Here is an 18754-nt window from a genome sequence, read left to right on the forward strand (position 1 = left end):
CTTTCTCCCGAGGTAGATCTGAGTTGTTCCTTCAGATGTAGAACCCCGAGAGAGAGAGAGAGAGAGAGGGAGAGAGAGAGAGAGAGATAGGGGGAGAGAGAGAGAGAGATAGGGAGAGAGAGAGAGATAGGGAGAGAGAGAGATAGGGAGAGAGAGAGAGATAGGGAGAGAGAGAGAGAGAGAGATAGGGAGAGAGGGAGAGAGAGAGAGAGAGAGAGAGAGATAGGGAGAGAGAGAGAGAGAGAGATAGGGAGAGAGAGAGAGAGAGATAGGGAGAGAGAGAGAGAGATAGGGAGAGAGAGAGAGAGAGAGAGAGAGAGAGAGATAGGGAGAGAGAGAGAGAGAGAGAGAGAGAGAGATCACATTCTTTCAGCCTTCCCTTCTCCCGAGGTAGATCTGAGTTGTTCCTTCAGAGATCCTTTCAGAGAGAGAGAGAGAGAGTCCCCCAGAGCTGTATCAGCTGCTACTTTTATCTTAAGTAGGTGTGTGTGTGTCCCAGCTATGTAATTGATGACGTCAAATGACGATTTGTTTTGATGGGTTGCCATAGCAACCAAGTATGCGGCCATCTTGAGCAATGTCAATTTTAACCCATTGGGGCAGTCTTGTATAAGGAATGGCTTATAATGGGATTGACGTGACCTTTGCCCTCGGGATTAGAGGAACACAATTCAATGTCAGAAACTGTCAAAACGTGTGTCGGGTTCTTCAGTCATTCCGGAAACTGGCTCAGATTAATGTCTTGGGAGAATCTACCCACATATTAGCTGAGACCATTACCGTATATACTCGAGTATAAGCCGAGGACCTAATTTTACCACAAAAAAACGGGGAAAACTTATTGACTTGAGTATAAGCCTAGAGTAGGAAATGCAGCAGCTACTGTAAGCGGAAAAAGAGGGGCAACAATTCCCATTTGCAATCTCACTGTGCCATACCTCACTGTGGGCATTGCAACCTCACTGTGCCATACCTCACTGTGGGCATTGCAACCTCACTGTGCCATAGCTCACTGTGGGCATTGCAACCTCACTGTGCCATACCTCACTGTGCTATACTTCACTGTGCCCATTGCAACCTCACTGTGCCATACCTCACTGTGGGCATTGCAACCTCACTGTGCCATACCTCACTGTGGGCATTGCAACCTCACTGTGCCATACCTCACTGTGCTATACTTCACTGTGCCCATTGCAACCTCAATGTGCCATACCTCACTGTGCTATACTTCACTGTGCCCATTGCAACCTCACTGTGCCATACTTCACTGTGCCCATTGCAACCTCACTGTGCCATACCTCACTGTGCTATACTTCAGTGTGCCCATTGCAACCTCACTGTGCCATACCCCACTGTGCTATACCTCACTGTGCCCATTGCAACCTCACTGTGCCATACCTCACTGTGCCATACCCCACTGTGGGCATTGCAACCTCACTGTGCCATACCTCACTGTGCTATACCTCACTGTGCCCATTGCAACCCCACTGTGCCATACCTCACTGTGCCATACCCCACTGTGGGCATTGCAACCTCACTGTGCCATACCTTACTGTGCCCATTGCAACCTCACTGTGCCATACCTCACTGTGCTATACCTCACTGTGCCCATTGCAACCCCACTGTGCCATACCTCACTGTGCCATACCCCACTGTGGGCATTGCAACCTCACTGTGCCATACCTTACTGTGCTATACATCACTGTGCCCATTACAGTCTCACTATGCCCATTTGCAACCTCACAGTGCCAGAGTACCTGAATGCTTGACAGGCGTCCATTTTTTAAAAGTCGCGGCTGCCTCCTGGCGTCCCGTAATAGGCATGTGACACTGTGTTCCACCTATCACGGAGGTCATCTCATCCTCTGACTTGGTTTCCCAGCAGACACTGTGTTCAGTGTTCCACCAATCACGGACCTTCGTTCATCCTCGGACAAGGGAAGGTCAGTGATAGGCGGAACACTGAACACAGTGTCTGCTGGGAAAGTCAGAGGATGAGAGGACCTTCGTGATAGGCGGTAGCGGAACACAGTGTCAAACACCTATCACAGACCAGGAGGAAGCCGCGACTTTTGAAAAATGGACGCCTGCGTCCTGACAGGTACACTGACTCGAGTATAAGCCGAGGGGGCTATTTTCAGCCCTAAAAAAAGGTCTGAAAAACTCGGCTTATACTCGAGTATATAGGGTAGATAAATTCCTCAAAGCTGAAGTCATTTAGAATATAACTGCTTAACTTACATTTGACAAATACAACTTATAATGTCTTTCACAGTTATGCCCTGTACACACTGTCAGAACCATTGACGTATCTCGGCATAGAGCCTACATATACCGTCAGAATGTTTATACTGAACTATAAAATATTATTGTATTTATGGAAATATGTAAATCTGTGCTTTGGGAGATATACGCTTTTCCTACCATACAAGATATCAAAATTCTTTTATCCGTGCTATTTTGAGGACAAGCAAAACAAATGAATATTTAAAATATATATATTTATTAACTAAAGATATAGTGCAAAATTTAAATCAGGTACAATTTGTGTTAAAACAATTAATTGATATGCTTCTACAATCAGAGATAAGTGACACTTGAATGTTCAGATGATATTTGCATTATATGACAAGGTATATTCATAGCTCTTATTTAAATCATCCTGGCGTATTTAAAACCTTTTAGCTCTTAGTGACATAACCTTGACATTGTATTATCTCTTCTCAATCCCAAACAGATCTCCTGCTACTGCTTCTTAAAACACAAAGACAAGACTTCCTGTGGACAGTTCTTGGTAATTTGGCCAAGAATGTCTTTTTAACACACAAGGCTATCTCTAATGCATCACCTGTTTAAACATATTCCAACATTAGGCCATTCACTAGGACTCACAATGATATTGTGATCGATATATGTAACACGCATCTATATACGTATATGTGTTACTTCTTTAATTGCCTCTGAAGGATCTTATGCTGCAGTTAAAGATCTCCCAGATCCAATTAACACTTGCTAAGATAATAGAGTGGCCCCAGTTGGTATCTGTTTAAACTACCCATTGCATAGAGGATGTAAGATTATACTTTACCAGTATGTAAGAGCTCTTCCTGTATTGAGAAGTGAGAATCCTAATGAAAGATTATCTCTGAACCATTGCTACATGTTTGCGGTCAATGTCTGCCTTCCAGCTTCCTTCAGAGATCAGAGATGAGAGCAGCTTCCAGCCATCAGCCCTCCAGAGATCAGCTCCCCTTAGCCTAGCCATCTCTCTCCCACAGACCTCCCTCTATCTTGTCCTGTGTAATCACTTTTATCTCCCCAAAGAAGTGGGTGTGTATTTCCCTATCACATGACTGGCGATGTCACATGACAATATGTTTTGGTGGGTGACACTCTTGAACCATGCCGATATCAACCTGTAGGGGGCAGTGGTGTCTAAGAAATAATTCCTAATTTTAGGGTCATTCAGAGTTAATCATGACTAATGGGCCGTACAGACGACCGAACATGTCTGCTGAAACTGGTCCGCGGACCAGTTTCAGCAGACATGTTCGGTCGTGTGTAGGCCCGAGCGTGCAGGATTCCAGCAAGCATTTGCCCGCCGGGCCTTTTCCCAATGGGCAAATATTCCTGGACTTGTTTTAAAACAGCCCGCTGGAATCCTGCCCGCTCGGACATGTTCGGTCGTCTGTACAGACCTACCGTACATGTCCGAGCGCCCGCCATCCCTCACATGCGTCGAATGACTTTGACGCATGCGTGGAAGCATTTAACTGGCAGGCCCGCCCACGTCGCCGCGTCATCGTCGGGGCGACGGCGCGGACACGCCCCGCGTATTGTTTACGCGCGGATTTCTGTACGATGGTTAGTACAGCCATCGTACAGAAATCCCCGGGCAGACATGTACGGTGAAAACGGTCCGGCGGACCGGTTTCATCGTACTTGTTTGCCGGTGTGTACGCGGCCTTACTGTACGACCCCCTGTGAATTGGGCCTATAAAAACCGCAATAAGTTGTCCTGTATGTCAAACAATTGTCAGACATCCTGGCACGTCGGCAACTTCTATATTATGATTGAGATAAGGTTATGGTCAGCCCACATGCCTTGGGAAGTTCCTTTTTAACTAATGCCGCAATGTGATCAAAGCAGTCTAATACTTTTAAGCTATTCTAGGATCTTATATTTTTGGGACCCTAGTAATGTCTATGTATTAAACAGGTTTATATATGAATTACTAATACACATATATTGTTAAGGCATTACAAATACACAATACTATTTAAGATATACAATATATAATTCCACCGGGATTGTGAATAAGCCCCATGGCCTCAATATATAAAGACAATACTGTGTTTTGTGTCATGCTGTGCAGGGCCTTTCATCTCACATGTGAAACCAGAATTCCTCATCATTCTCTTATCTTATAAGTGTCAAACCCAAAAGAAATATGACCTGGGAGATGGCACATATAAGGATTATACACCCCCCTGAGAGACATAAAGTCCTTCTGGTAACACAGCCTTATTCACAGGCTTTGAACTGTGACTCAACTTAAGACACAAAATGGTGTCGCTTCTGCTAAACATATATTTGAATGTGGAACACTATGAAACATATAAAATGTGCGATCTTATATGTATTCTTTTAACCCCAAATGTTCTGACAACACGATCGGTTTGTCTGATGGACTGTTTTCATCGGACAAACCAATCGTGTGTGGGCCCCATCGGTGAAAAAAAAATAGAACATATTTAAAAATTTTCCTATGGATAAAAAATGATCGAATAAACCGATCGTCTGTGTGGAATCGGTCAAAAATCCACGTTGTGATTCTTGGCGGTTTTCTCGTCAGGAATACTGCTGGAGAGCCTACACACGGCCAGTTTTTTCATCGGGAATACTTTTGGAGAGCCTACACACGGCCGTTTTTCTCGTCCGGAAAACTGCTGGAGAGCCTACACACAGCCGATTTTCTCATTGGGAAAACTGCTGGAGAGCCTACAGGCGCCCGACTTTCTCATTGGGAAAACTGCTGGAGAGCCTACACACGGCCAGTTTTTTCATCGGTAATACTGCTGGAGAGCCTACACACGGCCGATTTTCTCATTGGGAAAACTGCTGGAGAGCCTACACACGGCCGGTTTTCTCGTCGGGAAAACTGCTGGAGAACCAACACACGGCCAATTTTCTCGTCGGGAAAACTGCTGGAGAGCCTACAAACGGCTGGTTTTCTCGTCGGGAAAACTGCTGGAGAGCCTACACACAGCTGATTTTCTCATCGGGAAAACTGCAGGAGAGCCTACACACGCCCGACTTTCTCATTGGGAAAACTGCTGGAGAGCCTACACACAGCAGGTTTTCTCGTCGGGAAAACTGCTGGAGAGCCTACACACGGCCGATTTTCTCATTGGGAAAACTGCTGGAGAGCCTACAAACGGCTGGTATTCTCGTCGGGAAAACTGCTGGAGAGCCTAAACACAGCTGATTTTCTCATCGGGAAAACTGCTGGAGAACCTACACACAGCAGGTTTTCTCATCTGGAAAACTGCTGGAGAGCCTGCACACGGCCGATTTTCTCATCGGGAAAACTGCTGGAGAGCCTACAAACGGCTGGTTTTCTCGTCCAAGAGAAAACATGACAGTTTTCCCGACAAGAAAACGGATCGTGTGCACGCAGCTTAAGTGTCAAAGACCAATAGATTTATAACCCTGGATACTGCTATATTTTCCTAAGTGTTCAAACCTTTAAATTGATGGTCTGTGAAAGGGAACATTCAGACTTTCATAGTCTCTCGTTTAGACAGAAAATTTACTTTAGAGACAGTGGATATGGTTTAACCTCTTATGCCGCGTACGCACGACCGTTTTTTGTGTGGGCTCCAGAGCATTTTTCTCGACGTGAAAAATGGGCAATGAAAATTTAGAACATGCTCTAATTTTTCGCGTTGTTTTTCACGTCGCGAAAAAAAATGTGCATGCTCAGAAGCAAGTTATGGGACGGGAGCGCTCGTTCTGGTAAAACTAGCGTTCGTAATGGAGATCGCACATTCATCACGCTGTAACAGACTGAAAAGGATGAAGACTTAAAAGCGTGAATTGTCTCTCACCAAACTTTTACTAACACGAAATCAGCAAAAGCAGCCCCAAGGGTGGCACCATCCGAATGGAACTTCCCCTTTTTTAGTGCCGTCGTAGGTGTTGTACATCACCGCGCTTTACTCGAGCATTTTTTTTTTCACGATCGTCTGTAGGCAAAGCCGGCTTGGCAAGAATCATGTCGAGAAAAACATTTTTCCCATGACATGAAAAATGGTTGTGTGTACGCGGCTTTAGAGAGAAAATAGGAACCAAAAATGGCTTTAGTATTGTTCATAGCCGACAAAATAGTCTCTCTCATGCCAAATATATATGAATATGGAAAATATGAAAATTATATAATAAGCGTAATATAAATGCTTATATATATATACTTTTTAACCCCAAATGTTCTGACATGATGATGTGATTGGAGGACAGACTTTTACATGGTGATAATAATGTGATAATATCCTTCGACTTTGGAACCTTAAACAGAAAGTGATAAAGAGGGGGAGGAGTCAATAACCCAATGATGGAGGTCTTCAGGATCAGTCCAGTCTTCATCTTGGTTGTTCTCCCCCATCCTCACTCTCTGATCTCTGGTGGGGCTCAGTCCTGCTGTTATTCATGACTAAATCATAGACTAAATAAGGAAGTGCAGTACTTCTTGTGTTGGGAAGACGGTAATGAGTGGTAGAGGGGGTGGGGACACTCGTCCTATAATCCCCTCATCACTGTCACTCCTATAAAAGACAGTTCTCGTTGTTTCCTCTCTCTCTGACTAAGGTCCATGAATAAAGAAATGATCTGGTAGGAGATCAGAGGAGCCATTTACTAGTTACCTTGAGGGGGGAATTGTAAGATCCTCAGAGACAAAGCTGCCTGATGTGGGCGGAGTCCTGGTTTAGGGGAACCAATCAGCTCATGTCTAGTAATAATCTTTGTATTTCTATTTTAGTAGATGGACGGGAGATGAGGAAAACCTCTGAGGATTGTCTCACTTTGTCTCCAGACTGTAAAGTAGAAGATGAGGACATCACACAGTATAGTCCAGGAGAAAACCCGACTACCTCAAATGTCCATCCGGCACCACACAGTGTAGATGGACCATCGTATTCCTCTTATCCTGAGGAACCTCAGACTGTGCGGGATGGTGCCGGACCATCGTATTCCTCTTATCCTGAGGAACCTCAGACTGTGCGGGACGGTGCCGGACCATCGTATTCCTCTTATCCTGAGGAACCTCAGACTGTGCGGGACGGTGCCGGACCATCGTATTCCTCTTATCCTGAGGAACCTCAGACTGTGCGGGACGGTGCCGGACCATCGTATTCCTCTTATCCTGAGGAACCTCAGACTGTGAGGGACGGTGCCGGACCATCGTATTCCTCTTATCCTGAGGAACCTCAGACTGTGCGGGGCGGTGCCGTCCTTCCAACAGATAAGAGGTTTTTCTGTACTGAGTGCGGGAAGTGTTGCCAGTCTAAATCCAAACTTAATATTCATAAAAGAACTCACACAGGAGAAAAGCCGTATCCTTGCCCTGAGTGCGGGAAATGTTTTTCAGATAAGTCCAATCTTTCCACACATAAGAAATCTCACACGGGTGAGAAGCCGTATTCCTGTCCTGAGTGTGGGAAAAGTTTTTCACTCAAGTTCAGTCTTTCTGCACACCGGAGATTGCACACGGGAGAGAAGCCATATTCCTGTCCTGAGTGTGGGAAAAGTTTTTCACAGAAGACTGATCTTAACAGACATCAGAGATCTCACACGGGAGAGAAAGCGTATTCCTGTCCTGAGTGTGGGAAATGTTTTAAAGAGAAATGGTATCTTTCCATTCATCAGAGATCTCACACGGGGGAGAAGTCGTATTTCTGTGCTGAGTGTGGGAAAAGTTTTTCAGATAGGTCCAGTCTTTCTGCACACCAGAGATGTCACACAGAGGAGAAGCCACTTTGCTGTCCTGAGTGCGGGAAAAGTTTTTCACAGAAGAAAGATCTTGAAAGACATCAAAGATCTCACATGGGGGAGAAGCCACTTTCCTGTCCTGAGTGCGGGAAAGGTTTTTCACAGAAGAAATATCTTGAAAGACATCAAAGATCTCACACGGGGGAGAAGCCACTTTCCTGTCCTGAGTGCGGGAAACGTTTTTCACAGAAGAAATATCTTGAAAGACATCAAAGATCTCACACAGGGGAGAAGCCGTATTCCTGTCCTGAGTGCGGGAAAAGTTTTGCACAGAAATGTTATCTTTCCATCCATCAGAGATTTCACACAGGGGAAAAGCCGTATTCCTGTGCTGAGTGTGGGAAAAGTTTTTCACAGAAGACTGATCTTTACAGACATCGGAGATCTCACAAGGGGGAGAAGCCGTATTTCTGTGCTGAATGCGGGAAAAGTTTTTCAAGTAAGTACAGTTTTTCTGCACACCAGAGATGTCACACGGGGGAGAAGCCACTTTCCTGTCCTGAGTGCGGGAAAAGTTTTTCACAGAAGAAAGATCTTGAAAGACATCAAAGATCTCACATGGGGGAGAAGCCGTATTCCTGTCCTGAGTGTGGGAAATGTTTTTCATTCAAGTCCAATCTTTCCAGACATCAGAGATTTCACACGGGGGAGAAGCCGTATTCCTGTGCTGAGTGCGGCAAATGTTTTTCAGATAGGTCCAGTCTTTCTGCACACCAGAGATTTCACACGGGGGAGAAGCCACTTTCCTGTCCTGATTGTGGGAAACGTTTTTCAAGAAAGTCCAGTCTTTCTGTACACCAGAGGTGTCACACGGGAGAGAAGCCATATTCCTGTCCTGAGTGCGGCAAATGTTTTTCATTCAAGTCCAATCTTTCTGCACACCAGAGATGTCACACGGGGGAGAAGCCATATTCCTGTCCTGAGTGCGGGAAAAGTTTTTCAAGTAAGTACATTCTTTCTGCACACCAGAGATGTCACACGGGGGAGAAGCCACTTTCCTGTCCTGAGTGCGGGAAACGTTTTTCACAGAAGTCCAGTCTTGACAGACATCAGAGATCTCACACAGGGGAGAAGCCACTTTCCTGTCCTGAGTGCGGGAAACGTTTTTCACAGAAGTCCAGTCTTGACAGACATCAGAGATCTCACACGGGGAAAAATACACTTTCCTGTGTTGAGTGCGGTAAATCTTTTTCAGATAAGTCCAGTCTTTCTAGCCATCTGAGATCTCACACGGGTGAGAAGCCGCATTACTGTACAGAGTGCGGGAAATGTTTTTCAGAGAAGTGCAATCTTTCCAGACATCAGAGATCTCACACGGGGGAGAAGCCGTATTGCTGTCCTGAGTGCGGGAAATGTTTTTCAGATAAGTCCACTCTTTCCAGACATCAGAGGTCTCACACGGGGGAGAAGCCGTATTCCTGTCCTGAGTGAGGGAAATGTTCCTTACTGAAGTCCTGTCTTCCTGTACATCAGGGGTCCCACACAACCCTCGAGGTGTATTAGTGAGTGCGGGAAATGTCTTGTATATGAATGTTGCTGGACATGTGGGGAAGAAGCACACCCTGATATACACCTCAGATATACTCCATGGCTGATCTTCATCATGGAAGAAACTCTTCATAAGGAGATCAGAGATCACCAAAGACATGGATGAAGTGTTGTACCGTGTTGGCCATTGATAGCAGGAAAAAAATAAAAATGGAGTCATTCCCTCTCATTGAGTACATTTTGTGGTGAAAACTCTTGCAAGAGGTCTGTTTTCTCAAGTCGCCTTCCAGGACGAAACGCGTTAACCCCACCACTTAAAAGGTGGTCCTCTAAGCCATTTAATCTAAACATGGAGTCATTACCTCTCTCTGAGTAAATATTGTGGTGGAAGATTTCACAGACACTTACTGTTCAGTTTTTTTAACAATTTGTTCTTCTGGTGTGACCCGCATTCCCCCAACAATGGCAAATGGTGATTTCCTATAGTCGTCGGTTCATTCTAGTGGCCTGTAATAGAAGAGTCGGGTAGTTTTGCCCGTAGCTGAGATGTGATCTGTAGAAATATATAATATAATGTAGATATCGTGTAATTCTGTGTTGTTAAAGATGCACGATTGCCAGTATTTAGTCATCAGTCATAGACATACACTATAGTCCGTAGGGTTCAATATTGAGTTGGCTCTGCCCTTTGCAGCTATGACAGCTTCACCTCTTCTGGGAAGGCCGTTCACAAGGTTTAGGGGTGTGTCTATGGGAAGGCCGTCCACAAGGTTTAGGGGTGTGTCTATGGGAAGGCCGTCCACAAGGTTTAGAGGTGTGTCTATGGGAAGGCCGTCCACAAGGTTTAGGGGTGTGTCTATGGGAAGGCCGTCCACAAGGTTTAGGGGTGTGTCTATGGGAAGGCCGTCCACAAGGTTTAGGAGGGCGTCTATGGGAATGTTTGACCATTCTTTCAGAATGGCATTTGTGAGGTCAGGACCTGATGTTGGACGAGAAGGCTTGACTTGCAGTCAAGTTCCTCCACCCCAAACTCGCTCATCCATGTCTTTATGGACCTTGCTTTGTGTACTGGTCCAAACCATTTGGTGGAGGGGGGATTATAGTGGGGGGTTGTTTTTCAGGGGTTGGGCTCGGCCCCCTTAGTTCCAGTGAAGGGAACTCTTAAGGCGTCGGCATACCAAGACATTTTGGACAATTTCATGCTCCCAACTTTGTGGGAGGAGTTTGGGGACGGCCCCTTCCTGTTCCAACATGACTGCGCACCAGAACACGAAGCAAGGTCTATTAAGACATGGATGAGTGAGTTTGGGGTGGAGGAACTTGACTGGCCTTCACAGAGTCCTGACCTCAACCCAATAAAAGACCTTTGGGATGAATTAGAGCGGAGACTGCGAGGCCAGGCCTTCTCATCCAACATCCGCACCTGATCTCACAAATGCTCTTCTGGAAGTCAAGCATTCCCATAGACACCCTCCTAAACCTTGTGGACGGCCTTCCCAGAAGAGTTGAAGCTGTTATAGCTGCAAAGGGCGGAGCCAACTCAATATTGAACCCTACGGACTAAGACTTGGATGCCATTAAAGTTCATGTGTGTGTATAGGCCAGCGTCCCAATACTTTTGGTAATGCATGTTCCTCTATTAGCAAGCTCTAGGATAGAGATGACACCTAGATGCCAATAAAAGTCTCCTATCCATGTAGACAGATTTCTCACTTTCCTGAAACCTCAAAGAAAGTTCTAGTCATTTTGGCTACAAGAGCCAGCAGGGGGCAGTCAGGAGGCCCCCGAACTCTCTGACCAGCCTTGAGAGCAAAACACACCTGAGGAATACATTTTATCTCTTCTAAAGGTTAAATATTAGTTGCCGAGACATGAAAATAATTCCTTCTGATGGGACACGTGTTGGGTGAGGTGTACATGGAAATCTGTATTTCTCGCGTGTGTAGACTCCCGGAAAAACACACAAAATGCTTATATGGCGCTAGATTGCGACGGGGAGTGATTGGTCCTGTCTCGATCGGACTGACGTGCTGTTGTCGGAAATCCTACCCCCGAACCAGCGATCGGAACCGTTCCCGGGCCCATTCAAGGTCAGAACACAGAACATCCTGTGGGCTGAGACGTGAACACCCCCCCCCCCCCCTGGGGTTAATTGGTCAAGGGCTAAAGTCCTTTTTTTGTCATTTTTATAAAAAAAAATTTTTTTACTAGTAATGGCGGTGATGTGCGATTTTTTTTTAATTGTGACTGCGACATTGCGGCGGGCACATCGGACACTTTTGACACTATTTTGGGACCATTGTCATTTATACAGTGATCAGAGCTATAAAATGCACTGATTTTTGTTGTAAATGACACTGGCAGGGAAGGGGTTAAACTCTAGGGGGCGATCATGGAGTTAAGTGTGTCCTAGGGAGTGATTCTAACTCTGGGGGGGCTGGGCTACGAGTGACACGACGCTGCTCCCAATGACACAGAGCAGTAGATCACTGTCCTGTCACTAGGCAGAACAGGGAAAGGCCTTAGTCACATAGGCATCTCCCTGTTCTGCCGCTCCATGACATGATCACGGGACACCGGCAGACATCGAGTCCGCGGGTCCCGCAGGCACGGTAATGGAGCTCGAGGCAGGGGCACACGCAAATTCAAAACAACGTACAGGTACGTTGCTTTGCACAGCCGTGCCATTCTGCCGACGTATATCTACAGGTAGCGGTCGACAAGTGGTTGAAAGTGCAAGAGTTTAATAGCAGAGTCTACTTACAGCAGAGAGTTCAAACACTCTCCACGAGGGCCAACGACTTCAACGCTATTCCTTGCCTTGCCTGACATACGTTTCGTCCAATAGGATGTCTTCTGTGAGGCAGTAGGGTACAGCAGTGCTCACATCACTTCCTTAAATAGAGTACTAGTAATTTCCACTAGAGGGCAGCGTAACTCTCGTGATGGTATTCACACCATCCTGACACGCACCGCCATATTGTCATAGACCATACAACATAGTGCGGTGGCCATATTCTTGAGGATCCGCTACGCTCCAGTGAATGGTAAGGCATTGAAGCGGAGGTCCGCCTGAAAAAAAAAAATATTAAAGACCAGCAGCTACAAATACTGCAGCTGCTGACTTTTAATTAATGGACACTCACCTGTCCAGGGTGCCCGCGACGTCGGCAGCCGAAGCCGATCAATTGCTCTGCTCTCGGCTGCCCCCACCGCCATCCTCGGTGAGGGAATCAGGAAGTGAAGCGTTACGGCATCACTTCCCGGTTCCCTACTGCGAGTTGCGCTGCGCGTCCTATCTGGTCCCCGCTGTCTTCTGGGACATTTGTGTTTTCCAGAAGACAGCTGGGGGGGGGGGCGTGACCACCGCTGGAGTCTCTGCCCGGAAGTGGGTGCAAATACCTGTATTATACAGGTATCTGCACCCCCCCTCCCCCTGAACGGTGCCAAATGTGACACCAGAGGGGGGAGGGTTACGAAAAGCAGAGGTTCCATTTTTTTGTGGACCTCCGCTTTAAGGTTTTATCCAAGATACTTTGGATGCCACTATTCAGCAGGTCTCATGTATAGAGAGGGAAAATTAAGGAGGTTTTGAATTGTCCTTCCATACGACATATGGTTTCCCATGTCAGGCGTGGCTTTATACGAATACCTGAGATTAGACTTATGTACTTATAAGTACAGCACACATTGGAGGACATAAGATAATGAAACCAACAATAATGCCTTGAGTGCGGGAAATGTCTTGTATATGAATGTTGTTGGACATGTGGGGAAGAAGCACACCCTGATATACACCTCAGATATACTCCATGGCTGATCTCCATCATGTAAGAAACACTTCATAAGGAGATCAGAGATCACCAAAGACATGGATGAAGTGTTGTACCGTGTTGGCCATTGATAGCAGGATAAAAATAAAAATGGAGTCATTCCCTCTCATTGGCTGAGTAAATTTTGTGGTAAAAAAATCTTGTAAGAGGTCTGTTTTCTCAAGTCGTCTTCCAGGACGAAACGCGTTAACCCCACCACTTAAAAGGTGGTCCTCTAGGCCTTCAAAAATAAAAACAGGGATGTGTTGTACCGTGTTGGCCATTGATAGCAGGAGAAAAATAAGTCGTCTTCCAGGACGAAACACGTTAAACCCCACCACTTAAAAGACGGTCCTCTAGGCTTTTTAAAATAAAAATGGAGTCATCACCTCTCATTGGCTGAGTACATTTTGTGGTGGAAACACTTGCAAGAGGTCTGTTTTCTCAAGTCGTCTTCCAGGACGAAACACGTTAACCCTGCCACTTACAGGTCGGATTCTTAAAAATAATCATTAGACACGCTGTATGTGACAGACGTCCCCCAAATGGTTATGAATTTTCTCAGTAAATTACCAAAGTGATTTTGTAAGTAAAGGACGGAGACTACTTTGGCACGCACGCATGCGGGCGCACGTGCGCCTGTGCACGCACCTGCGCATATGTGCACAGTTAGAACACAGTGGACTTTACCGACCAATGGCGCGCATGCGCGCGCACAAAGGATACTACAGCCGCCGCAGCGTTCTACTGCGCGTGCGCAACGGATGGCGTGCACACGCAGGAGGCATTCCTGATCCTTCCTGATGCCTATTTAAAGAGAGCTCTGACCATCAGGCGGTGCTGACTGGTCTTCAGCAGTTCCCTGATTTCCTGACGCCTGTATTATCTGCCAGATTCCTGTTACCGACCCGGCTTGCTTTGACTCTCCCTCTCCCTCTGGACGCTGATTCCTCCTAAATACCTGGCTCCTGATCCCGGCTATCCATTTGACCTCGCTCCTGCTGATCCCTGTGTACCTCGCTGCCTGTCTGTTATCCTCTGACCTCTGCATTCCGGAAGTTCCTGCTACTTGTTCACCCTGACTCTGCAAGTGGGTTGGAGTTCCCCTTTAACCCCAGCTGTTCTCTCCACACCACTTTGCCCGGTGCCTGCTGCTCTACCAGTGTCTTCTGTCTTTACCTCCACCTGACAGCACTCCAAGCAACACTCACAGGGACTCGTGTTCCTCCTAACCTGAACCGTCATCTGTCTCATCCTCAGAGGGGTTCTGGGCTGGAGATACAAGAGAGGCCGACCTCATCACATCAGACTCCTACCAGGTACGTGACAGATTTAACTGACAATTGCGCGGACGTGCAACGTTGTATCCTAACGAAATCGGCGTCCTTGTCACTGATCGTCTGTTCCCTGTCATTAGGAACACGATCAGTGACGTGTCACGGCAAGCCACGCCCCCTAACAGTTAGAATCACTCCCTAGTCTTCCTCGCCCCCTAGTGGTTATCCCCTTCACTGCCAGTGTCATTTACACATTAATCAGTGCATTTTTTTAGCACTGATCGCTATGAAAATTACAATGGTCCCAAAAAGTGTCCGATGTGTCCGCCATAATGTCGCAGTCAAGATAAAAATCGCTGATTGCCGCCATTACTAGTAAAAAAAAAAAATATCAATAAAAATGCCATAAAACTATCCCGTATTTTGTAGACGTTATAACTTTTGCGCAAACCAATCAATAAACACTTTTCCGTTTTTTTCAACCAAAAATATGTAAAAGAATACGTATCGGCCAAAACTGAGGAAAAAAAATATATTTTTGGGGATATTTATTTTAGCAAAAAGTTTTCGCTCTATTTTTGTTTATAGCGCAAAAAAACCCCCCAAAAAACGCAGAGGTGATCAAATACCGCCAAAAGAAAGCTCTATTTGTGGGGGGAAAAAGGACGCCAATTTTGTTTGGGAGCCACGTCGCACGACCGCGCAATTGTCAGTTAAAGCCACGCAGTGCCGAATCGCAAAAAGTGGCCTGGTCTTTGACCAGCCAAATGGTCCGGGGGGCTGAAGTGGTTAAAACATTTCTAACACACAGCATAGACATAATTAGAATTACACCACAAAACGCATTCTGCTACTCCTCCGCGAGTATGGGAATAGAGACTTTTTCACAGCCTGACCACGCAAAATCCAAGGAGCACCTTCAGGCTTCCTTGGGACATAATTTACGCATCTAATTTCCTGACTACCAATCACAATTTTGGAGGTCCTTGGAGCACCAAGACAGTGGGAACCCCCATAAAATGATCAGAGTTATACCCTTAGGTCTGGTATGGATTTTACAGGGAATCCCACGCCCCCAAAATCCATACCAGACCCTTATCCAACCATGCAGCCTGGTAGGCCAGGAAAAGGGGGATGACGAGTGAGTGCCCCCCCTCTTGGACCATCGCAGGCCACATTCCCCTAAACATGGGGGGGTGGGTGCTTAGGGGCAGAGGGCTCTCTTCCCCATTACCCTGGCCAGTGGTTGTAGGTGACTGTGGGCAGGGTGTTTATCAGAATCTGAAAAAGCCCCCTTTAACAATGGGCGCCCTCAGATCCCACCCCACCTATGTGAATGAGTATGTGGTTCATTGTAGCCCTACTCCAGTTTTTGACAAGTTCTTTAAAAAAAACAATGTCCCCTGAAGTAGATCCAATGTCAATCACGATGCCCGCTGCACCGGATAAAAAAAAAGTACATCAAGGTCGTTTGCGTAACTATAAGCCGGAAAAAGCCGAACGCAAGCGACGTAAAAAAAAAACGACGGGCGGGCGTTCGTTTCTGAATCGGCGTAAATGCTCATTAGCATATTCGACGCGTAAAAGACACGGAAGCGCCACCTAGCGGCCGGCCTGGAATTGCAGCCTAAGATCCGACGGTGTAAAACACTTACACCTGTCGGATCTTAGGCATATATATGCCTAACCTGATTCTATGAATCAGTCGCATAGATACGACCGGCCGGCCTTGGAGATACGACGGCGTATCAGGAGATACGCCGTCGTATCTCCTATCTGATTCTGGCACCCTGTGTGTAAGGTGAGTGAGCCTGTTCAAGGTGCCCAGCGTAACCCAGAAGAGACCATCATGGGGCAGCCTCTCTTGTGACCCACACTTGGCGCCCAATAAAAAGGAGAACACGGAGAGAGTGTCACCCGCGTGCCCTACATACAGTACATACACACAGCACAAGGTCGGGTTCACACTGTGGGGTTGATTTACTAAAGGCTAATCGACTGTGCACCAAGAGGGAAAGTTCTGCTGATTTCCATCATCCAATCATGTGTAAGCAAAAATGCTATTTTTTTCCCCTTAAATGTGATTTGGTATTCTTTACAAAGTCAAGCTTCATCTCGCTTTCATTTGCTTAGCTGCATTTACAAGGTGCACAGTATACAGTATTTGCCTTTAGTAAACCAACCCCTATGAGACGTTTCTCAGGACTGCAGTTCCTCTGAAGGCCAATAGGTTGTGACCTCACTTCTACCATAGAGACAGGACGTCTCTATAACAGACAGGAAGTGATGTCAGGCACGGACAGGAAGTTCCAGGTGAGAGGTGAGTCGGGAAGAAGTAGAAAGGAGACGTCGCTGGAATCGGCAGCAGAGGAGGTAATAAGATCTTATCTTCTATTTACACCCAGTAACCCCGTCATGTCCGTCCTCTTCCTCCATAGTCACTGTGACGTCTTTTATCTCCAGCAGATGATAATACACCTTAGGAAGGGTCCCAATGTTCTCGAAAACAAACCAAACATATGGGGCGTTGGCAGCAAATTCACGCGCCACGGAGCGCCCCATGATGCACTGCGAGATTGCGGGGAAAATGACGGCTGCTGATTAACCAAAGCAGGCACCTGACCTGTATGCTTTGGCCAATCATGGTTCAGGAGGTCCACACCCCACACTATATATACGTCTGCTTACATGGTGGCCGTATGTAGTTTGACATGGAGATTTAGAGAATTAGAGCTAGATTACGCAGGTTAGTTAGTGGCATGCAGGCAGTTTAGTGTATGTGTGTGTGTGTGTGTGTGTGTGTGTGTGTATATATACACTTCAGGCGGTGTACACAGTATATAATACAGTAATACAGTGCAGACGGTGTACAGTATATAATACAGTGCAGGCGGTGTACACAGTATATAATACAGTGTAGTACAGTGTGAAAATAAAATCCCCATCATGTCCGCCAGCAAGTCCAACAAAGAGAGGCAGACGCTCACAGGCCACTAAAAGAGGGCAAGCAGCCTCTGTGTCCACAGTGAACAGTGGTGGTCGCGGACATGGTGCATCCTCTGCAGGCAGAGCACGCTTGTCCTTTTTTTCTGCTGCTGGCCGTGTTTTTGAGCCACAACATGCAGAAGGGTTTGGTGGAGTGGATAACTAAGCCATTCTTATCCTCTGTCACCCAGGCTCATACTAGTTTGCCTTTCAATGCAGCTGCCAAGGTGGACTAATCCACGACTCCTTGTCCACAGTTACTTCTTCCATAGCCCCACCATCATGCATGGAGAAGTCACCAGAATTATTCGACCACAGTGTCGGTTATATGCTCTGGGAGGATGTACAGCATTTTGAAGGCTCCAATGTTGCTTCCGAGGTTCAGGAAGGGAGTAATGTGAGCCCAGAGAGAGGGGGTGCCGCAGAAGGACAAGAAACTGGCGGTTATGTTCCCCCAGCTGTAGCATACTGCCAAGTTTTCTCAAGTGACGAGGAGGGAGGGGATGGTGAGGTCACTGACTGTACTTGGGTTCCTGAGAGGAGGAGGCACAACTCCTATGAGGCAGGATGTCATTCAGGGGCCAGCTTAAAGGCAGTCACCCTATTGCATCACACCACAGAGCTTCACAGGTGCAGGGCGCTGCTTACTTCCCGCTGACTTCCAAAATGTCATTGATGTGGGCTTTTTTCGACACGTGCAGTATATTGCATAGTTTGCAACATATGTCTGAAGCAGATCAAGCATGGCCAGAACAGCACCCGCTTGGGCACCACATGCTTGACCAGACATATGATGACCTGCCATGCAGTCTGTTGGTAACAGCACCTGAGAGACTCACATAATTAAAAAAAGGTGGACTTCTCCTTGCTCCTCATCTGTGATCTCAACCCCCACTATACCTCAAGTCCTCTCAAAAACCTGCACTGAGAAGAATGAAGGTATAGCAATAGGTGCCACAAGTACTTGCAGCCAATCTGCTAGCAGTGCACCACCGGTTGATATCAGCAGGCAAATCTCGTTACCCCAGTTGCTGAACCATAAAAAAAAACTGTTCCAGCCATCCACATGCTCAGTGTCTAAATGCTAGCTTGGCCAAATTGCTAGCACTGCAACTGCTGCTTTTTCGGCTGGTAGACTCTGC

General features: G+C 46.6%; 1 protein-coding gene and 1 pseudogene across 1 annotated transcript in view; one reads left to right on the top strand and one right to left on the bottom strand.

Moving 5' to 3' along the window:
• LOC120909737 overlaps nucleotides 1-18754 on the bottom strand; it is an 857992-nt gene that overhangs the window by 251780 nt on the left and 587458 nt on the right. The window lies entirely within an intron of this gene.
• On the top strand, nucleotides 617-9484 carry LOC120909818 (annotated as a pseudogene).

This window comes from Rana temporaria, chromosome 8 (genome assembly GCF_905171775.1).
Source record: "Rana temporaria chromosome 8, aRanTem1.1, whole genome shotgun sequence".
Taxonomy (NCBI): Eukaryota; Metazoa; Chordata; class Amphibia; order Anura; family Ranidae; genus Rana; species Rana temporaria.